At 36.3% G+C, this 8274-nt stretch overlaps 1 long non-coding RNA gene across 1 annotated transcript; it reads left to right on the top strand.

Moving 5' to 3' along the window:
* Window positions 1-1719: 1719 nt before the first annotated feature.
* LOC127085459 (uncharacterized) lies at window positions 1720-3488 on the top strand. Its single transcript, XR_007789141.1, has 2 exons — window positions 1720-2329; window positions 3260-3488. It is a non-coding gene; the product is annotated as an uncharacterized LOC127085459 (long non-coding RNA).
* Window positions 3489-8274: the final 4786 nt, after the last annotated feature.

An 8274-nucleotide genomic window follows, 5' to 3' on the forward strand; every position in this document is an offset into this window, starting at 1 on the left:
CAAAAATAGAAATGGGAAGTTGCATGCTTGCATGGGCATGTGATAAGCCCATCAAAGGATTGAAATTGGTCCAAAATTGTGCATATGTGATACTGAAAGCAATTCATGAAGCCATACAATGTGGAATGGAAATTGGTCATGAAAATCTTCCAAATGGGGCCATGCATTGAACCCATGCACATTTCCCTCAATTTTGATCCAAATGTCATTATCTTAGACTCTTTAGAAATCTAACATAAAGGGGAACAACTTTGTTGTTGAAACTTTTTTCATTTGGAGCTTGGATCATGATGAAATTTGAGGTGGAAGTTGGAGGAATCAAACATAGTTGAAAATTTTCTAAGTTAAAAGTCAAATGATCACTTTTCCACCTTAAGAAGAAATTGCCCTTGCAAGTAGAAATTGAACTTTCTCAAAGAAGAAAAATTGGAGAAGACATCTTGAATTTAATCATGATACTTGGATGGCCTTCATATCACAACTAGGAATTTGACCTCCTAACTAGGGCACACACAAAATGACCTATAATCTTTTACCATAAAAAATGACTTTATAAGCAAACTTAGATCTGTATGTCAACATGAAAACTATTTGTATTGTCATAAAGAGTAACTTTGACCTTGGAATCATTTTCATATGATACAAATTGTAGGAGATAGGATTTAGGGAACCCCAGATTTGAACAATTGACTTTCTCTGGTCATCCTCTTTGAACCAACTTGCAAACTTGAAGTTATTTTTCTCTTTGGGGATCATGTAAAATCATATATGCTTAAGATGAGGTACAATAGAGTATCCCTTGATATCTTTGACCAATTGTTGAAGAAACTTGTTGAGGAAGTCACACAAGATATCCAAATGAGTTATGGCTTCCAAGACAAACAAGCTTCAAACTCTTGATGAACTCTTGATCAAATTGACAAATAAAATACATGGGGATCCATATATGATAGTTAAAACCATTACGAACCTTTCCTTGATTGATCTCTTGCATTGAGGGTCTCAAACCCTATATATGAGCTTGATAGGGCACAAATGGATTCACACACTACCTACAAAAGAAATGAAACTACACTAGACATATTTTTGGTATTTTGGTTAGTAAACAAAGGAAAATAAAGTATGATAGAATCACAATTTTCTTGGTGATCTCTCCCAATGCAAACCCAATGGATGAGGGGTAAGGAGGATACCAAGGTGTGATCCCAAAATCAATGAAAATAATGATATAGTATGAGGGATCTTATGGTCAAAATTGGGGTCTTACACAACCACCTAATGAATAATCAGTTAATGAATCAGTTGCTTCCAAGCAAAACCCTAAACTAAGGGAACATGCAAAATCAGGAATTTTTCTACCTAGGGGCAAAATATTCAACATATACAAGTTAATTAAATGGAATGAAAATCAAGATTATTTGGAATTCAACAATCAATTAAGACCACTCATGAATATATGATGAACATAAATTAAGGCCAAGTTTAATTAACTAAAACCTAAAAAATATCAATTAATCGATTAATCATAAATAGAATTATTCTATTAAATCACAATTAATTAAATCCTAATTAAATAATTAACACCATTAAAATGAATTATAACCAACATTAATTAATTAAGCAAAAATACAAAATGATTAAGCTTAATTAAGAATGATTTAATTAGTTAAGGGACTAATCAATTAAGATCCGGGGGGGGGGGGGGGGGGGTGTGTTTGGTGTTTACATGCCCAAAAATGGGGGTAGACATCAACATGAAGTGATTGGGCCCGGGGCCTTAGGCCCAGGCACTGAATCCACGCCAGAGGGAGGTGCAGGTAGCATGTGAGGTATGGAAGGAAAACATGTGTGTGCCTGAAACCCAGTGTCCATATCCAAATGAAATAAGAGGCTCAGGCAACCCCTAACTTCAAAAATGAAATGCGTCTCAATTCCTCACCGCATTCCTACGTCTCTGCCGCGTCGGCATCGCCTTCGGCGGCGGTGGAGGTCAAACCACCATCAAAGTTACATCATTGATATCATCTTTCCACCCTCAATCCCGATACCACCTTGATTTTCACCCAATCCTCACAAAACTTCCAAATCGAACCAAACAGGTCAAGAACCCTAACTTTCAGATTTGAAATTAAAAACGATCCAAGACTAAATTCAATTATAAACCTTAGGGTTATGGTTGATGTACATCATTTACATCTATTGGTAACCAAAATAGTGGAGAATCGATGAAAAAGCACCAGCCTGTGAAGCGGAGATATGCTTCGGTGTTTATTGCAACCGGCGAAGAAGACGAAGCTCAAGAAAATGCCAGAGAAGGAAGAATATTCAGGTAAAGTAATCCAAACTCTTGCTCTGCATTCAATTCCTCTTCTTCTACCTCTTTTGTAGATCGTAGGAATTCTCGTGTGTGTTGTTGTGAATTATCCCGTGACTTGTGTGAGTGCAGTGAGAGTGGTATTTTAGCTCGAGCGCAATTTGGAGCTTTAACGTGAAGCTCCGCTGGACTTTAAGGAGAGCTTTGGGTAAGGATTTTTGTGAGAGAGAATGGATAAGAATTGAGAGAGTGAAGATTGGGATCGTTTGTGAAGTTTTGTGATTCCTGAGAATGGTGATTGAAGCTTGATCATGGAGAACGACTGGCTTATATAGGACTTGGATTTAACAGAGATTAACTCTGTTAAATCACCTTGGTTCAGATTCAGTTTGCTGTTAAACTTCTATTAATTGATCTCTTAAGATAAGTTATAGGTTAGTTTGAAGTTAGTTTGATTTGAATGTTAGTTAAATTATGTTGTGATGTACTTCTGTTTCTGTTAGCAAAGTTATATTAGTTGACAGTTTAATGTTAGTTCAGTTAAGAGGTTCTACTTCAGTTAGTCGGTGTTTGGAATTAGTTAGAGAACAATTTATGTAAAAATCAACTTGTTCTGTTAAACCATTTGTTAATGAAGCAGTCAGAGTTTTGTTGGTACTGCTAGTTTATTGTAAAGTGATGTTGTTGTTAGATGGGGAGAACTGAAATGAGAATTTTGCAGGATGTTAGTTTGTTAGAAATTGAAACTCACATGAAATGAAATTTCTAAATGGAATGTTTTATGAAATTCAATGTTATGTTATCAATTAGAGTTAGTTTTATATTTAGGACATTTTGAAATTCATTTGAATTCTATTAGTAATCTTGAAGAATTTGGTATGTGTTAAATTCTGTAGGTGGGGACTTGGTTTAAAATGCTAACTTGCTTGTTACATGGCACTGCAGGTTGGTTTTGGTGCAACTTGATTAATGGATGGTCCTACTGCAGGATGGTGTAACTTTGTGATGGATGAAAAAACAAGTTTGTTAGGCTAGTTTATGAACTTCATGCAGTTAGCATATCTTTTGCTATTATTAGAAGTTAGGATTTGGAATTTGAATTGTAAATTACATTGATATGGAAATTTTGAGCAAGTTATGAAGGTGTGAAACACACAAGAAAGGGGGTTTGAAATGGGTTTTACAAGCAAAAGCTTTTTCCAAAACAAGAACACCATTAACAAGTTAATAACAAAGAGATAAAACACACAAGTATTTTTATCATGGTTCGCTTGAAACTCAAAGCTACTCCAGTCCACCCGTCAAGGTAATTTTTCCTTATACATAAGGACTTAATCTACTATAATCAACATATTACAATAATCACAAAGAATAACCTTCTTTGTCTTCTTAAGGATCCATTTATACCCTAGTCTTCTTAAGGACTCACAAAGAACAACCTTCTTTGTCTTCTCAAGAATAACCTCCTCAAGGAATCAAAGAAACAGGTTGAATAATATTGTGTGTTACAGGTTACTTTTATACAAGTAGATTTTACTCAAATGAATAACAAACACTTAAAGAAAAACTGTGTACAAACAATTGATAGCTTTTCACAAAGAAATAGACTTGTCAAAATATTGTGTTACCAGCGTTTTTTTCCAGTCTTAAAGTCTCACTTTTATAGCATAAGAAGAAGACCGTTGAAGGGAAAAAAGAGAAAAACTCATAGAGCACTGTTCTTGCTCACGAAATCAGATAGTGGAAAGGATGTTCGATTTGTACTATCTATTTGATCACATTCCCATTTGATCTTATCTTCAAGTTCATTGTCTTCTGGTGGAAGTTGATGAAGCATGAAATGAAGAAACATAAAATTGGATTCAAAAACTTCAGAATCTTTGGTTAGAACCTTGACAACATCAGTAGTCTGGCTTGAGATCTTTAGTATCTTCAGAATCTTTAGAGTCTTCAGAATCTTCAGTCAGAACCTTGATAACTTCAATCGTCTAGCTTGTAATCTTCAGAATCTTCAGCTACATAACACAACTTTAGAAGCTTGTCACTCTTTAGAAGTTTGAGGATCAGAGTCATGTTCAAAAGCATGAGCTGAGAGAACATTGCAGCAGTAACATAATGTCTCTTCAAAAGCTTCTCAGAAGTGAATTAGCAAATAAGCAAAAAAGATCATTGCAGCAACAATATTGAACATCTTTCAGAACTTCTAATAGATGGAACATAAGCGAATTTTGAACAAATTGTTCAGAAACTGATGATGTTGTATGATCGGAAAAATAGCAAGTGGATTATTTTGTTGAAGTAGTAATAATAGGGAATTTTTCCAAATATCGATCTCGAGGACTGCGTAGTAATATCTGGTTTAAATCGTGATTCAATTAAACAAAAAAATAGAAGTTTTGATTTGGAATAAATCCGCACAATAATAAAAATAAGCAGAATGTAAATTTTGGCTTTTACACAAATATGAGAATTATGCTAGGGTACGGTGTGTGGTTTTTCCATGCAATAACCTTGAATTTAGATATCCTCAACACGTTCATAGATTCAATTACTAGATCTTAGTTTTGTTTCCTCCTAAAACCTTAGAGGGAAACCTTTGGTCATTCATCCTAATATCTAAGTCCTTAGAGAATTATGATGAAACCAATCCTTTGTTTTAACAACAATTACCTGGTATCTATAGGGTATCCCTAGTCCCAGGTGATATCTACTAAGTTTAATTGTGCAAAAACCTTAATAATTGCGGTCCAACTAATTGTTAACCGTAGAATAATCCTTATTTGTTCAATAAAGAAAGCATTAGACAAATTGCATAGTTGAATTGAATAACAAACATAAATTTGAGGGAATTAGGAATTCAAAGTCATTACACAGTCAAATCAGAGACACCCCCTAGCATTGGGGGGTTTAGTCGCTCATAATATTCAAAGAAAATAAAACATTAAAATTAGACATTACAAGATAAGTGGATTTTGTTGATCTTCAATCGCGATTGCTCTTAAAGAATCTCGATTCTCTGAATCCCCTGACAACACCAATCTTACTTGTCGAATTCTTTGGTCGTGACAAAAGTCCCTTCTCTTTTCCTAAAAAGTAGTATAAATAGTCACTGATCGATTAACAGATGTAGCAAATACCCAAAACACCCCCCAGAGTCATAAACTATAAAAATTAAAGAAAATCAGAAGATGTAGCGTCCAAGCCAACACGGGTCATGTCAGGCAACACTGCCGATTGTGTTGGCTCACTGTTTCTCTGCTCAAACTCTCCAAGTGCCAGGCTAACTGACATGGGCCGTGCCACTGTTTTTCGTCTCAACCTTTGATTTCATCCTTCTCCTGACACGGGTCGTGTCAGGTGACACGGGTGGCCGTGTCAGAGCCACTGTATCTTCAAAAATACTTCTCTACGAGTCCGGAACGCCCGATTTTCTTACGCGAGTCCTTTGGGATTTTCGCTTGAATCTGAAACCAAATAGAACTACCAAGAGAACGCATAAAACGTAATAAACAAACATAAACTAATAATAATAACAAAACGAGAATGGAAATGCGAACATTAAACTTAACTTGACAAAATAATAAAAAGATAAAACAAAGTGTTACTGATTTCGCGGATTCGTGCCGAATAAGTGTTAGAAAACTAGTAGAGTTGGTGACCGATCACAATCCCAAACTTATATTATTGCTTGTCCTCAAGTAATGATCGGGACAACAGGAAGGTCACTCCCAAATTCTTCCAATTCATCTTACCATAATACTGCCTTGATCTTTTGCGATTCTCTTTCCACTTTTCTTTCAATGTTTCCTTCTTCTCTGACTTTTGACGTTCCGCCACACTTTCACATTGAAGTACCTCTTCACCTATCAGCTTTTCACACTCTCACCAAATCTCTTTGGGTTAAAGTGTTTACACTCAATAGTCAGAGCATGCAAAGTTAACTCCTAAGTTTGAATAAGATCTATTTTCATCTCAAACACACACCACACACACTATTCGAGGGCTTTTATGGTTGTAACGGGGCTTAGGGACAAGGTGGGAGAAACAAACAAAAGGGAAAAACGAGTGGTTTTGGCTCAGAGTCTGTGTTGTGACTCTCATCACAGTGCTCTATGCATTATTCACAATAAAGAGTTTTGGACATCGTTATGTTAGGATTCTTTAGTTTTTACTCAAGTGTTTCTTTGAGCTTGCTTTTCGAATTTTTCAAACTAAATCCTCCTCTAGGTAAGTGCTTTATTCCACTTCTCATTTTTTTTTTGAAGTTTTTCAACTTTTTCTTTTTATATATATATTTATTTCAATTTGCACTTATCTAGTTCTTACCGGTATCCCAACCCCAAACTTAGAATTTTTTTCACAGATCATAAATCCACAACACTTATCTGAGCAAGGTAAGGGAGTGTTTGGGCTTACGATTAATTAATGCGGTTAATAAACAAACAAAAGGGTTATAAGGCTCGAGATGGGTGAACGAAGGATAAAATCGAATGGTTGGTTGGAAAGCCCCGGGGTTAAAAAAAAACAAACAAGTGCCTTAGTGTGTATTTGTATGAATTAAAATTCCAACATCTAATTGTAAGACCCTAATTTTGACCCTAAGATCCCTCATGGCATCATATCATTGCTCATTGCATTTTACCTCAAGGATCATAGCATCTTGGCTCCTTACCCTAGGGTTGGGACTTGTGTGAGTTGGTTTGAGACCACCAAGCATGCTTGAATTGTATATTATTGTTTTTCTTATGTTGTTTATTAACCAAAAGCACAAAAATATGTCACTAACATCTTTTGTTTTGAAGCTTGAGCATTCATGTGATCCAAGGCTCATAGGAGGCCCCTATGCTCATTGATGTGGTCAGATGAAGTTGAAAGCAAGCATGACAATGGTTCCCAAAGATCTCGATCATCATATATGCCTCCCAAGTATCTCAATTTGTCAATTTGATCAAGATAAACCAAAGGGCTTGAAGATTGTTTCCCAAGGAAACCCTAATTCAGCTGTGCATTGACTGTGCCTTGCTCATGAAGCAACCTCAACCCATGATCAAATTCAATCAAGGGAAGTTATTTAATTCATCATTTTATGCATATATTAGCCCATGTGAGTGTCCTCATTCATCAATTCATCAAGATTTGAAGTTTGGACTTGAGAAGTTGATCAGTCAATTCATCTGACTATTTTGAAATCCACTGAGACCTAACTTTTTATGTGTTTGTCAAATAAAGATGACCCCAAGAGAAAATATGTTATTAAGAAGCATATGAACAACTTTCATGTTCATCAAAAATTGATTTGAAGTTGGTAAGGTCATCATTCATTTCAAAACATTATAGGTCATTTTGACTAAAACCCTAATTTTGGGTCAACTTCCTAAGGACCTAACTCCTTCATTTTTTATGATTTTGAGGTGGGACCAAATGAATTTGAAAGTTTAAGATGTCTACTTAAATTTTTATGTTGGACAAAATTTCCTAATTGTCGCATCCGCGAAAAACAACCGGCGGGCTAAAACAAAACACAACACAGAGCCGCCACTGCGCGTTATTTATCCCAAGATAGGGAAAGGAAACGCTCAGAGAAACCTGGAAAAAGCATGGTCTCGCGACCAAAGAGAAAGGGTAAGGGAGTCGGTTACGCAAGGGGAAGGTATTAGCACCCCTCACGTCCGTCGTACTCGACGGGATCCACGCTCTAAGAAAAGAAAAGGTTGCTAGAACACCACACACACACACCGAAGACAACACAGGTGGGGTTAAGAGGAAGAGAGCTCGATAGGGTATCGCACCCTATGCCTACGTATCTCGTCTGGAACGAGAATCAGAGCTGCCGTAGTTCGGCTCACGCACGCCAAACAAGCAAACACAAACACAAGCAAACATGGAGCCTGAATGCCAATCACTGGACTTACATCAGCATCCGAACCAAAACACACACCAGAAGGCAAACGTGGAGCCCG

The sequence above is a fragment of the Lathyrus oleraceus genome, chromosome 5, assembly GCF_024323335.1.
Source record: "Lathyrus oleraceus cultivar Zhongwan6 chromosome 5, CAAS_Psat_ZW6_1.0, whole genome shotgun sequence".
In the NCBI taxonomy this organism is placed as follows: Eukaryota; Viridiplantae; Streptophyta; class Magnoliopsida; order Fabales; family Fabaceae; genus Lathyrus; species Lathyrus oleraceus.